Here is a 16,076-nt window from a genome sequence, read left to right on the forward strand (position 1 = left end):
ATTACCAATTCAGACAAACGTCTATTGCTGCAGATTTTGGTTGGTTCATAAACCAAGTGTTTTGCTTGCATTGTTTTAAACAATTTAATTGCGCAATGAGTTGTGGGTTTTGGTTTGGTTTTTTTTCAACAGCAAAAGTCAGTGTTTGAGTTTTTGAATGTCAATAATGTCGATGAAATATCTCAGAAGGTTGATTTGATGCTTTTAAAGAGAGTCAATATTGAATGTTTTGGTTTGTTTTTTTTTAATTGATAGAAGGTGTCAGGCCATGCAGGACAAGTCAGAAAGGCAGACTCCACCTCAATATGCTGCTGAACCATAATAAAATAACCCACAGAGTGCTGCCCCCTCCCCAAAATACAGATTCCCTAACTCCCCTCCTGTCTGCAGCACCTTCCATAAAGGGAAACTGGAGTGTTTGCAGTACCTGGGCATGTAAATGGTTCTACTCTTCTCCAGAAATAATGGTTTCCAATCACTTCTGACACACACACAGCTCCTAGCATGGCAAAGAATAACATCCAGGTTATTTCCAAAGAATGCTAATGCTTCTCTTGGGGTAAAACTGCAATTCAACAGCAAATGTTAAAGCTGGTATTACACAGCTGTGCATAGGTGGAAACTTCAGACATGAGTGGAAGCTTCCTTCAAACGGCACAATTGGGTTTTAGCCACAAAAGCTATTTTAGATTCAAAGTTTTAGAAATATTATAAACAATAGGAAAGAATCAAATATAAAAAAAAATCTCAACATGAAGATGATAAGGAGGTATCTAGGGCAGTGGTGGTGCAAGTTCCTGCAATATTCCCTGGGTCAAACACTGCCAGAAGACAAAGCACAGATCCCTCTGCAGCAGGAAACTTATCTGAGAAACTTCAGCTGTGGAAAGGTGTGTAGGGCATTTTAATAACTAAAATCACGCCATGCACTTATAACTACATACATAAACAAACAGATAATTATCATTCATGCACACTAAGATGGCCTTAACATCTCAATTAAACTTCAGGAGCTGAATCAAGACTGAAACCTAATTCAAACTCTCAGATCAGGCTGATATCTGAAATTGCCATTTCCAATTCGTGTCACATTCTAAGAATATCAGAATTCTTTATCAAGAGAGATTTGGGGGTGGGGATTTCTGGAGGTTCATTTATACAACCTTGTGAAATGTTAGAGATCGAGCTGGGGAATGTCAAAAATTCCTGAAAAGCAATGATCTATTGGGAAAAACTTATTTTAGGGCTGGGGAAACGTACAAGTCTCAATTCACAAAGTAAATCACTTTTGTGTAGAGGACATGAAAGGCTCAGGGTTCTTGAGGTTTGACTTTGACAAAATTGAGCTTATCAGAGAGACCATACCTGGATGGATACTCTCACCACCTCTTTCCACTTCTAGCATCTGACTAAAATTTGCCTCCAGCATGCTTTCATTTCAAGTATTGTAACAGGCAGCAACAAAAAATAAAATTTTATCTCATTTAAAAAACTTTTAAAATGTACCAGACAAATGTACATTTGTCTCTTCATGCTGGGAAATTCACACATTAATTTTTGAACAAATGTTTAGAGATTCATAAACATTTACATGAACAAGCAATTTTGCACATTGACTTAATTTGAAACTTGATTCTACTTGTGCATTGGGATAAAAAAGAAGATGAATATTAATCTATTATGAGTCTGCTAGCAGAACTCAGTGTATTTGGGAGTTTAAAGTAATAGTTTTAAATTTGATCAAGTAAAGGCCAGATGCACCTCTAATTACTTTAGATGTCTTATAAAATTCTATTAATGTTGTCATGAAATATAAAGTATCTATATCTGGAATTCCTAGAGGACAATTAGCAGAAAATCTACATAAGGTTTAACAGGTTATAGAGAAATTATCAACTATTGAGATCACATGTGATAGTTATATGCTATAATCTTATATGTTGTAATCTTGGTTTTAAAAGCAAGCTTCTAAAATTCAGTGTTAGAAAATGCTGTCTTAGGGCTCTCCACATTTCTTATTTCCTCAATTAAAAGCATCTGAAATAGTAGCTAATAGTATTTTTGTTGGTGTATGAGGCAGCAGTCTAACATAACAGAAGAAGAAATGCATATGCATGAACAAACCCAGCTTGTATTAACTACAGACTGCTAATTACAGAGATAAGAAATAGCAGAGAGTCCTTCATCTTCCCCCCATAAATTTTCCACCTTTAAGAAAATACTCTAGATTTTTAAAATTCCTTAAATTCACTGGGAAAACAGATTGTGTTCTCCAAAGACAGAAATACATATAGACAAATGGCAAGAAGAGGTGACATTTTTCCTGTTCGGCAACCTGAAACTTGATGCAACTTAATGAAGAGGAGATCAGAAAGAGGCAAATTTTGCTGAATCACAAAGAGAAGGGCAAAGGAACAGTTGCTCTGGAAACCTCTAAGTCTCCTAAAAAAACAAATGTCTCACATTGGTGCAATGGATCAACAAAGGCCAATCTGCTCTCTGTGCCCATAATTAAGAAATCAATCTTTCTTTTTCTTCCTATACTGGCAGTTTCTTTGACAATTTTGATCTACACAGTTTGTTAGCATATGTAAAAAATAAGTGAATCTGAACTAAAGATGCACACCAGTTTAAGTGTGTGGAGAGAGTTGCCCAGGCATGTCTATTCTCTGAACAAAATGCCCTGTGTGACAAATCACTCTGAAGAATTTTTTAAGAATTCTCCTTAAAATTCATTGTTCTTACTTGGTAACTGAAATTTCTTAGTAAAACACACTCTTCATCAATTTTTTCAAGATATTTGTATTCATGCATTAGGTAACACAGGAAAAAAACACGGCTGTAAAATAGTTACTACAATTAACTAATAACCTCCATTTCCATGGTGAAATCTGAAGATGCACCACTCCTGCTTTGAACTAACATGAAAGGAAAATGAGCATCGTCAGTAGTTGTGTAACAGATGAGATGTGAAAAAGTTCTATTAAAAATCAACAATGCCTCCCAAAGTATTCATCTTGTATGGTGACTCACCTTGAAAACAGTGCTACAGTTCTTCCTACAACATTAATTCTGAGCATTTATACCTCTAGTAACAATGTATTTTCTCTTAATTTTTAACTCAAATTTTCATCTTTTTACAGGAACTCAACAGCTGCTGTATTTCCTTCTATAAGTAGCAAGATGAGCTATTACAAAGAGTTTCAAAACTTACAATATCTAGTGACAGAACCTACCCCCATGCCCAGCCCTCACAAATACTCATGGATATCACAGAAAAGTAGTGCTTATAAAAGTAATACTTATCCCCCACTTCCTCCATGGCCATGGCACTTATACAAGCACAGAAAACATTCATTTCATAACACATGTAACAAATATACATTAAAAATATACATATAACAAATCTCCAATTGCAGTTGCTGGTTAGCTCACAAAAGGACCCCAAAACCAATAACAGAACCTCAAGCTAAATAGAGTGAGGGAAATGTCACACTGTAAAAGCACACACAGTATTGACCAAGAAGAAATCACTTTTGGAGCTCCAAACTGATTCTTTCAGAGTTTAGGAGAAAGCAGGGGACCACTTAGAATTAGAAATCAAACATATTTAATTGCACCCTCTTGATGAGTGCACTGGCATAGCAAACTGCAGGCCAATCTCAGTTTTCCATGAGTTCCAAGGAAATCCAATTGCATCCTGCACCAGCTCATCAAAGCTCCAGGCTCATGCACCTCAGAGCAAACCACCATTGCTTGTTCTTGGCAAATTTCCACAGGGCCAGAGACAACAGAGATATGTTCAAGAGCATCTGCACCACAGGATTTCCAGCCTAGGTCAGCAATAGCTAGGAGATTTTTTCATTCCATGCGAAATAATGCAACTCCTTCCCTCTCCATCCATTCACTGTTTCACCTTTATTCTGTACCTCCCAAGTTTTTTGTTTGCCTAGCTTTTTCTGTGCTTTGTAATACCATGTGAGGCACCTAAAAAGTCATCAAGCTTGCAAACTTGATTAACTAATTCTCTTATAATACACCTTTGCTGTGGAAGGAAGAAAGCTTTTACTGCACCAGCCAAGCCTTTTCAAGTAGGAGCTGTTCACACTGTCCCCAGTTCTTTAGGGAAATTAGTAATAGTTTGTACAGTTGGCAAACAAATGAGGATATTGTAACTTGCCATTATGCAGAAATAGAATGAACATTTAGAAAAGTGGTGTTCAAATGCAAGAAAGTTTAAAAGTTTTCAAATTTTTGCTTTACAAACATGAAGAATAAAGCTGAGGAACCAATATTCACAGTCATTTAAGTTTTACAATAGGTAGAAAGCACAAGTATTGCTTCAATAAAACAAAAAAAGGAATTTATCATCCAGAAAGTATGATTTTGAAGCCTTTGCATTCTAGCAATATAATTAATGACAAAACTCTCAGAAAACAATTTTGTAAATTAAGGGTTCCTCACCTACCATTTCCTTAGCTCCCAATTACCTCCTTGTTCAATGTATTCATTTAAGGAAAACAGCAGTAGGTGGACCAAAATAAAATCATACAGTGAATTAATTTTCTCCAAAGTGCTGCCTGAATTCAGGTTGAACTCCTCTCATTACAGTGGGTCAGGTACTTAGAGGGTAAGTTAACATTCTGCTTCCTTTCTGAAATGCTGTTTTTATTACAGTATTCTGTTCACTGCTGTGCTCTCCTTATCATACTCAGGGAAATATGATATTTATCACATTTTATTTGAAAGTGACTTGCAAAGTACCCCAGTTTTATACACATCTTATATGAGATGTTCAAAAGTGATTTTTCTCTTAGAAGACTAGAAGGTTCTGCTTGAACTGTGCTCTGCAGTGGCCCCTGATGGTTAAATTACTCACTAATTCCTACTTTGCAGAGTTTCTCAGGTTCAGTTAATTTCCCCTGCTCTTCTTCCCACTCGTCTCTCTGCTCAACTCCTTCAAGTGAGCCAGAAGTGTTTTGAGCCATGGTTGGAGGCGAATTGAAAAAAAAACCATAATCAAACACAACTTTAAACATCAAAAGAGATTTTATAATTATTATGGTAGGTTATGGACCAAAACAATATGAGAAACTCTGGTAAAAGGGAATGGTTTTAGTATTTTTCCATTTCATTTAAACAATGATCTTATTTAAAAAATGAGTGGGGTAAATTTAGGGCAAATTTCAAGTAGACATATAGTTATTAACAATGCTGTCATTCATAGACACATAAATAATTACAGATTAAAAGTTTAATTTATATAAAACATTTTTTTCCTCTCACTGCAGCTTCATACATTTGCCTTTCACAGCTTCATTTCCAACTTGAGGCAAGATAAAATCAGCCTGTCATCCTTGCTTCCATCATGTCCTTCAAACCTTCTTCCAAGTAGTCATAGCAGCTGCATTTGTTTGCCATTTTCTGCTCTAGCACAGCAGCAGTGCCCAAAACAAAACAGCAAATAAGCCCCAAAGTCCAGCAGAGCATCATTAACTGCTGAATTCAAGGCTGCACTGAATCAGGACATGGGAACAGAAAGTGCTAAGACCAGAAATCAGAACATGGGAACACAAAGTGCTGAGAAGACCAGAAGACCGGAATATAAGAACACAGAATGATTTAGGCTGGCAAGGACCTTTAAGATCAAGTCTAACCAATAACTTAATACTGCCAAGGCCAGTTGTTTTGCTTTGTTTGTTTTATTTTGCCATATTCCCCTAAGCACTACATTTTTAAGTACCAGCAGTGAAGTATTTAAAATACATGGAGAACAATAATTGCTCAGTTTAAAACTCTTTTTGTTTATTTAGTCTTCTTTTAAATTTATGATCATGGCATAGAGGCTGCAAAATGGAAAAGCCAGTGGAGCCCACTGCCATCACCTTGTGAACCTGGCTCTGCCACATTTAAAGCCACCAAATATGGCTGGAAAGGCTATTCTAACTTAAATTCCAAAAGCAGAGATATTTTTGGACTGAGTATTACTGAAAACCTCCAGAAGATGCAACAGAGATATGTCAGCCCCTTCCACTTTTTTCAAACAACAAAGATTTGCTACAACAAACAGAGCAGAGATCCCATGCCCAAATGGCTTGGAAGAGATTTTCCAATTCCAACTCCCCTGCCATGGGCAGGGACACCTTCCATGAGAACAGAACACCCAGAGTTCCAACAGCCTGCTAAAACTCTTCTAGGAATGGGGCAGCAACATCTCTGGGCAACCTGTGCCAGTGTTTCATAATAAAAACATGTTTTCCTTACAGAAAATCTTGCATCTTCTAGTTTAAAGCCATTCATGACTGAATCAATCATTAAAATATTAAAAATCACCTTTAAAAGACAAACATTTTGTCTGACAGGAGCTTAAAAAGTAAGAATAATGTGTCACACCAGGACAAGTAAAAAAGCTTCATAGAGTCTGTTTTTCAAGGAAGAATTCTAAATGAGAATCACACACTCGTTTATCTCTGCTCAACACTTTGCAGTGTGCTAGAAGGCTTCTCATGGGAGATATTTGCTGATATCATAGAAGGCTTTTCTGAAGATTTCCAGCATTCTTATGAGGATTCTAAAGTTCAGCAGTGCTTTAGCAAAGTCAGTCTGTAAATTCCAAGGTTTCTGGGATAAATAAGGGCTTCTGAGGTCTGGAGAGCAGTGCAACTCATGGGAGAAACCAATAAAACTGACAGAATGCCTTATGATCTTTTTATTCCTTGCACAAATGTCTTGCCTTATTTTAGATAAGTCAGAATGGGAGCTGGCAGAACACAGGCTTAGCATAACTGCAAATCACATGTGAATAAAGTGAGGGCTAGGAGTGATGCAAGTCGTGACAGCATAGTTTCTCATAAACAGAATCTCTTTGGCTTTGTAAAAGTTGCTGACTCAAAACTTCAATCCAAAAATATTAATAGAGGTTTTTGTCAAACACACATAAGTGAAAGGTTATCACATCTCATCAGAGAAAAGAAGAAAGGAAAAATCCATCTCCCCCCAGCAGTCCCTCAACTTGTGAGCTTCCAAGCGAATGCTTATTTCACTGAAAAAATTAAAAAGGTTCTTCCAAGTGTTTCTCTAAAGAATTTATCACCTCAATTAAAAATTCTCCTCACATATACATATATATATTTATTTTTTTAACATACAAATAAGTAATCTAGCAACTCATTATCTGACCACTACATAAGACTTCACTTAAGCCCAGTATACTCTGTACTCTGGAGCCAGGACTGCCCATGTTCATATAAAGACACCACTTAAATGAGGAGTTGCATGGAGGATCTCCAGTAAGAGATGAGCTCTTGATCCAGTTATTGAATATAAAATTCTGGCACTCTCCAAGGAACCACTATCAGTACAACAGAGACATCTTTCTGCTGGATTCCATAAAACAAATGGAATATGGCACCAATTCACCCACTAAAGCTTATGTTGCTCCTGATACCCCCAGTAAGTCTAACATGCACCCTGTGAACTCAAAACACTGCATTTATCCTCAGAACAGGTAATCTTGCTAAAAACAAAATACAACCAACAAAGCAAAATAACACCCTAGCTGTTACACATCTACAGTGGATAAATATTAGAAAAGCCTACATATTTGTTTCACTTATGTAGGATTTCCTATTTGGTAATGTCACAACACCTTTGTCAAAATGAATTATGCTGGAATTGAAGAAAAAAATCTGAAAAATCATTTTGGATTCTAACTGACATTTGCATAGTCTGAAATGTGAATTCACATGAGTTAATCTTCTAAAGAACAGTGTGTTTCAGATGAAGGCTATGACAAATGTGAAACAACTTCATAGAGTCTACTCAAATGCAATACCAGACTCCAAAATGAGTTTGATCAAACTGAAATCAGGTCTATATCATACAGTTCTGCTGGTGCAGGGATACTAACAGATTAAAAATAAAATCCCTTTAAAAAAATCACAATCTAAAGGACATACCAGTATGTTTTCCTCTGCATTTCCAAAGCACATAAAGAAACAGTTTTCACAGACTGCAATGAACTTTTGAAAGCAAATAAAAGAAGTAGTATAGGGGTAGAGCTGGTGCGCATATTACTTCTCTAAAACTGCTCTGAGGGTAGCACAATGGTGGCTACACCTAGTAAATATTCTATTCAGTGTCATAATTCAAGCTAAATAAAGTGGAAGTCACCTACCACTGATAAATGCAGCCACTTCTGCAATCTCTTGGCAGTAAGAAGAGCAGATGCACTTTTGTGGTACCCAAATTAGTGCTTGCTGTGGATTTATGAAACTTGCAGCTTACTTGCCTATCAAAACAGTGACAGCATTATTCTGGACACGGGGAAAATTTGAATTTGATCTGGCCACGGGCCAAATCATAGGAGGTGCATGCTGAAACCCAGTTAATGAGTAGCCAGAAGAAGTGGCCAGTAATTGGCAGCTCAGCTTCTGTTGTAACGAAGGCTCATTAGGAAGGCAGGCTGACTACTTGGCTTCTTCATTTATTCAATTTTTGACCTTAATTTAAATATTCTGAACTGTTCTGTTTTAAAATACAGGACAAGGCTGTATGATCTCACAAATGGAGGTGGCAGTTCCCAAAATATTTACACGTGAAGCAGCCAGTTAATGCACTTTGCCATGCATGGGAATTATATCTGACACTAAATAAACAACAGTGATAAATAGTGACAGGGAGGTACCTGTTCCAGAGAATGTATGAGCTCAAGCAAATTTTGTCCATCTCCTAAAATGTGCCTGGAATATTTTTTTGTTCAAAAAGGGGTGTTGGGAGCAGCGTGCTCCCTAGGGTACAGCTGTTGGGCATTGTTTGCGCCCAGAGATCAAGGAAATGCAGCTCAAGGCAGATGTGTGCTGGTGTGTTTACAACAAGCCAGATGCAGTCACACCCTTTACCAGCCAAGAGAATTGCTGAAACTAATGGGCAGTTTGACAGGAACTTGTATCAGCTGGCATTTGGAAAATAAAATTCAGTCAAAAAGCAAGCAGATAATGAAGAAAGATGTCATCCACTCAACAGATAACAAAATCAGACAATTTGAAAAGTGGGAGACAGGCCTCTTCTTGCTTTTAGACAAAACAGAAAATCTAACCCCACAGCTGATGGTGCTGCTGAGAAGAATGACAGCAATTTCTGTAACACAGTTCTGTGCCAGGACCCATTAAGTGCTGAAAATGGATTTGGAATCAGCTGGTAGGAAAGCAAAGTATGCAAGTTCCATGATCCAAAATTAAATAGCTGAAAAAGAGTAATTCAATTAAATTCTCTAAAACTTTCAGTGATAAATCACATGCATATATCACTCGCATAGATTACTTGCCTGTGTGGGCCCATCAATAAAAGTTCTGTCGAGGAGTCCTTCCCACAGCTTTCATCCAAAAATGTCCCCAAAAGCATTCCTGAGCCTGCTCTGGACAAGCTGCTCTCCTAAAAACTGTTGACACACGAGCTGCAGCCTAGAAGTGACCCCTGTCAGTAAACAGAGAGTGAGTTTGGAGCCCAAACATATGCCAGGCAGCTCCAGCAGCACCGTACAGGCTGCACTTCATTGCTCACTGCCCGAACCTCACCATGGTGTGAAATGTAGCTCAAAGAGCTGCAGATGGACTGTACTCAAATGCCTGAGTTTCTGATGCTTTCCATGAGCTGCTCAGATCCGTGGGCTGCCATCCAACAGGTTTAGCCAAGCGCAAAGCATGAAAAATTGCATCAAGAGACTGTTTCTGCAGTCACTTCAGCCGAGCTACTTGAATGCCATGTTCATCACTGCAGGAAAAAACCCCAAACATCACAAAGGCCTGGGATCTGCTCTGCTGAGCTACCCAGCTGCTGTGACCACACCACAGCCCAGCAGGGCCATCAGGAGACAGAGAGGCTGCAGAACATCACACCAGACATGTCACTCTGACATCCACCCACACATCTTCAGATTTGTGAAATCTTGGTCAAACTGTTCATGCCAATGTGCTTAAATCCAAGCTCTCTGAAAGCTTGTTATTCCAATTCAGCCAGAGGAGGGAGAATGACAGCCAATCCCAAACACACACTGGTGGCACAGGGTGACCTGTGCAAGCAAAAGCAGCCTGTGTCAGTCATCTGCTTGTGAGGAAAACTCACAAACTTTAATGAAGCAAATTAAGGTCAATTTAAAAGGGGTACGGCTCCTTAAAAAAAAAAAAAAAAAAAAACAATCTCTACAAGCAGATAAATATTGACTACCTAAGATTACTGTGGGCCCTCAAGCAGCCATCAACAGAGAGTACATTAAAGCTCCATACTCTAAAAATATAAGAACTGTATGACTCTCTCACCATTAACAGGCTAACCTATATTTCAGTAGGAGAATTAATGCTAGAATGAGTAACCAAGGTCTTCCCTCCACGACTCAAGCTTACATCCACACGTTATCAACAAATCACCAATATGCAATAAATCCAACAAGCAGAGTATTAAGTACCTTGTTAACCTGACGTGTAAAAGGAGCTGGGCAAACCTGTCAAGGCCCAACTGTTTACCAAAAACATGGTGATTAGTGATTAGACAGACACAATCTGTATGCAAGAACTTGTTTTGTTGCTGTTTTTAATAAACAGCCCAAAGAATTATCAGTACTGATTTAAACAGGCATACACCTACCCAGCCCTTCTTCAGTCATCCTACTCTGTGTACAAACCCAGCAGCTGCTCTTGGAAGAGCTCTTTGTTCCTAAACTGCTGTTTAGAGGGGCGGCATAATCCTTCTGGGAAGGCACCTTTCTTTGCAAGGATAAACTGAAGCACCACAAATCTTCAAGGATAGCTACAGCACTTACAAAGTCTGCCCAGGCTCTTTGAAATTGAACAAAGTGAATAGTTGATTCAAAGCAAAATAAACAGGTCACTGAGTATATAATAGGTAAATAAACACACGACAGTAATTATAGTATTGTATATAACACTAAATACTGCAATGAGAGAATGACAGTAAGAGATGTGAAATAACATCTGTGGTTAAAAGAAAGCCTTGACAACCAAGGACAAACACCTGCCACTGGTTTTGCACCTACTTACCTAAAAGAGTAGCTGAATGTGTTTTTCTTATCTGTAGACCTAATAGTTCCAAATACCAATTAAACACAGAAAACCCTCCCAGTGAAACACACTTTAGGCACAGATCTACCTGTGCAACCAGTTGTCTTTTCAGACTAAAGTTAGTCACAAACAAAAACATCTTTTGCTTTTGTGCAACTCAACTTCTTATCCCTTGCCTGGGGACATCAGAATATTAGATTCCAATGACTTACTTGTAGTAGGTTAAAAAAAAAAAAAATCCAATGATACTTGCATCATCAGAAACAGAACAAACAAATCATTTTGATGGCACTGATACTATGTCTTTTTTAATAAGGAAAAAAGAATTAAAACATTTAATATTGACCTTTTATATTAAAAGGGACATTGAAAAATACAAACTACTTTCACCTTTACTTATCACTGGTCAGTGCTCTAACTCTGGCAGGAGTACAAATAACTAAAAAAATCAAGGTGTTTCAGATATTTACACATGAAATATAAATGTATATGATTACATACCTCCCTTATTTTGATCTGTAAACTATATTAACATCATACTTTCAGATGCAGAACTGTCAGGCCAAAGGAACACCCTTTTCACTATATGAATGTTTTACTACAAACACAAGTGCAGGCTTCTCTCCATTTTCCCATCACTACCCTGTTATCCACACTTGCAAATGCCCACAGACAAGGAGATAATTTAATTAGCATGCACAATTAAACCAAATGATGGTATCTGGGCCCTTATGTTCTTACTTTCATTATTAAAGCTCATTTTGTAATGACAGTCATCAATTATTTTTCAGATTTTGAAGCACAGTCACAAAATAAGAAAACGTTTCCCAAAAATTACTGTCGAGGGTTTAAAGTTTGTATTTCTTGCGGCTGCACTATCGAAATGAATTCACAAAAAATGAGGTCAACAAGCACAGTTGCTGAAAGGTAGGACAGCAAAATCATTTAGACCACATCCTCAACAGAAAATTTTGCCAGAAAAGCATCCTGCAAAAAACAGGGGTGGGTTGAGAAATAGGACATATTTTCATATGTCCAAGAACATTTTGTACCTATAACTTTTCTATGTCTGCTTCAGGAAAAATTGCCTTTTAGGAATCTATCTGGATTTTATTTAAGAGCTTTGAAACCCTACATATTCGGAGTCAAAATGTTTCCTAAAGTGTCATCATTTTAGTTTTTTTGACAGCACTTTACATTTCAGTAGTGAGATTACCACAAACGCAACACCTCGGTGTATTCAACACAGGGGGTTTGCAGTGGGAGCCAACAGAAACAATGGAAGTGATTTCTCCCAGTAACACCCACCTTAAAAAGCACCTTTGTAATTAAGGGTTTGCCATTCCTGCATGATATTAACTTTCTGACACTGCTCATTCATTTTCAGCTTTTTGTTTGCACATGGAAGACTGCTGTGCCCTGAGGAATTGCTGTAGACAAAGGGGGGATTTTTACCTCAGCAACTACTCATATTTTGTACTTTTATTTAGAAAGGCACATGATTTAGGGGGGAAAAAAATTCAAGGTATATTTTCTCACCTGAATTCTTATGCTGTCATGAACATGATCTCATTTTTTTAATTAAATGATAAATAAAGCCAAAGCTCTGACTCTCTAGTGTTATTAACACAAAAGATTCTTCCAAAATGCAAACCAGCTTTGTACTAAAACCTTCCCTTACTCTGGTATGTGCAAATCATTTTTATATCCATGCACTTTTGTTGTTTTTTTTTTTTTTAATTCATAGGTGATGACATAGGCTTTATATATAGAAATTATATGGAAATATGGTTACTTTGAAAGATGATTTGCATGCATATCTAGAGCAATTCCTAGTGCAAATTAATGTATTTATATTTACATTACTTTACATTTACATTCTCACTTATTGTTTCTATAGTCTCAGCTTGTTGTTGCTATTTTGCTAAGGGCCAGGTATGCAAAAATTACCATATTATAAACTTTCTTCCCAAAAGAAAGCTTCCATGTTTTAAAATCATTATGTTTTTGTGATATTTAGCTGCTATTTCCTGGTGAACTTCAAAAATATTTCAGCCTAACAAATTCAAATCCCTTCAGTAAACACTCCTTGCTGCCTGTCCACACCTTCCTACAAATTTTATACACATTTAAGAACTTTGTCCTTTGTTGCACCTTCCTAACTCTTTCCTGAAAATATTCCTAAATCATACAAAACCAGTATCAATTCAGGAGGTCTTGGCACATTATTTTGGGGATTTTCAGCCTGGATTTCTGTTAGATGCTCAATCATATTCAAATGTCAGGGTCCACATCAGCTGAAGTTCAGGTTATAAATACAATGAATAAAACTGTTCTGACTATGGGTAGGAATGACTGTGAATAATCTCAAATTTATACAGTACACCATAAGTCACTGCCACCTTTTATTCATGTGAGCAAGTACACGTTATATTTGTTTATGGAAAACAGTTCTTTAAAAAAATTCTCATAATGTTGCAGCATATGCTACACAGGGAAGTTGTCCCTTTGATCTGTAGAAACCTACATGTTCAAGACATCTTCAATCTAAAAAACTTTCTCCACTATCACCTGTGGAGAGTTTTTAATTAAAAAGTTGAGTTACTAGAACAAAATGAATCTGAGTGAGGAAGATGTGTGCATTTAAGAAATTTGGGAAAAAGAGCTTCCACAATTTTCTTCAAAATAAGCATAAATTGATAGTGTGGTCTAATTATGAACACACTTGAGAATAGTTAAGCTAATGAGTATTTTCCCTAACTGTTACAAATACAAACAATAATTGACTAATAAATATTCACTGGAATAATGAAAGTAAATTTTAAAATAATTTTGAAAAGACCATAAAGATTTCTAAAAACAATATAAATGCATTCTTTTGGAGCAGTAGCAAAACCAGTCTTGAAATTCCATTAATTTAGCAGACACAACTTTTTCTAAACAGGAATATAAGACAACACATATTATATTCACCATACCTGCATTTTTATTTTGCTACCCTATCAGTAAATTTTTTATTTTGCCCATTGCAAAGCAAATACTCAGCAGTCACAGAGCAGCTTTACTGAAAAGCATCTGAAGTTACCAAAGGTCACTCTCAGGAGGATGTATTACTCAGTGCCTGCAAATAAGATTTCCACTTAATGTTTCTCTGCATGAATTTGATCCTAAGAACTTTAGTCACGATTCAGCAAAACCTCTAAAGAACAGGCATTATCCCCCTGCCCTTCATGGGGGCTGAGAGGTTACTGGACCCCTTTGAGTAAATCTGGTTCTTTCCTTCAGCCTGAGAGCTGAGGTAATCCTGGAGGAACTGCCTCAAACACAAGGACATGAAAAATAAGCTGGATGACTACACATGTTGTCAAAAACACCACTGAGAACAGAAACTTTCTTGAGCTAGATCCAGCAAGATGGAGGAGTAAGTAGCATAACATTTATTATTTCAATGTTATTTTAAAAAAAAATTATCAGCTTCCATTGCCTTTTAGCTTCTGGACCCAGACCTCTTATTTGCACTGGTAACACTCTCAGGTTTTTTTCTGCAACCAGAGGAGTCAGGAGTTCTCACTCATGAGTGGCAACTGACTCTCTTGGGTAACCATTTGAAAGTCCAGAGCTCAAAAGTAAATTATTGATGTCACAAGATCCATCATAACAAAAATTAGCAGAGTTAGAAATAGGTATTTACTGAGGGTCATATCAGCATTCAGCCCTAATCAAATGGTATCAAATATTCAAATGCAGTACAAATCCACTTAAAGAATGTTTCTTTAATCAATGGATTGACAAGGCCCCAAGGAAGCTGCAGAAGGCAATCAGCATATGCTGGCAGGGAACTGGAAATGTAATTACAATCCAGGGAAAGGAAAGTTTCACTGTGCCCTTCTAAACGATGCAAACTCTTGTCGTTTGCATGATGTCCCTCCTACCAAAGAGAGAGACAGAACCCGCTTCCCACATATTTTCATGTTAGCCATTTAGTACATCCACAAACTTGTAAAATCAGGAAAGAAAGGAAAATGAGTTTTGAATAAAGATGTGCTTGACTTGAAGCTAAATTTCGCAGTCCAGAATCCATCTCCCACAGTACCTGGGAATTTCTGCCACAAAACCTGACACACAATAAGGCCCTGCTTAATTGTGCCACAGCTTTCAATGATACAACATGAAAATTAAGATAAAGCTTGCTCATGCTGATGCAATTCCAGTATCTCAGGTCCTCTGTATGAAAACAAAATTTTTCTCTTTTTATTCCTGATTATTGTATGGCTCATTAAAGGAATAAACCCCAGCATGACATGAAAAATCACTGTAGTCTGATGAAATAAAGCTCTATTCAGCAGCAGAAGTAGCTTAGCTTGACACTAAGAGAGAAGCTGAACAATAATTACTTTTATTTATTACAGAACTTATTTTATGATTTTAATGTTTTCAAAAATTACACTTCTGAACAAGAGGTACTCTTTCCTACTGAGGGGAAATCTCCTTTTTCTTTATTTAGAATTTCCCTGCATGCACACATTGCATAAATTTGAGGGCAACTAAAGCTTCAATTTACTTCATGTTTAAGTCTAGTTAAAATAACTTGCAAACTGAAAATAGTTAAAGACTGAAACAGCAAACAAAGCAAGCAAAGACAAGGGAGAAGGAAAAATACTTTCTACCGAGTTGCTTACATGACTTCATCTATATTTCTGAAGTTATCTAGGCAGATTGATCATTACAACTTTTACTGAAAAGTCACTGAAAAAGTCTGCATGAAAAACATTGAGATTGAAGTTTCAGGAAATAATGGAAGATAAACATCAGATACTTAGTGTGCAGAGAGCACTGGGGATGGTTTAAAGCAAAATATTTTATGCCAAAATTGTCTGCTTCAATAAAGCCACAAAAGCTGGCCTCAAGTTAGAAGATAGCTAGTCTTTCTCAACAGATCAGCCACCAAGTTTTTTCTCCAGTAACTACTAGGATGATTTCACCTTTCAGCAAACACAACAG

Source organism: Melospiza georgiana, chromosome 7 (assembly GCF_028018845.1).
Source record: "Melospiza georgiana isolate bMelGeo1 chromosome 7, bMelGeo1.pri, whole genome shotgun sequence".
Lineage (NCBI taxonomy): Eukaryota > Metazoa > Chordata > Aves > Passeriformes > Passerellidae > Melospiza > Melospiza georgiana.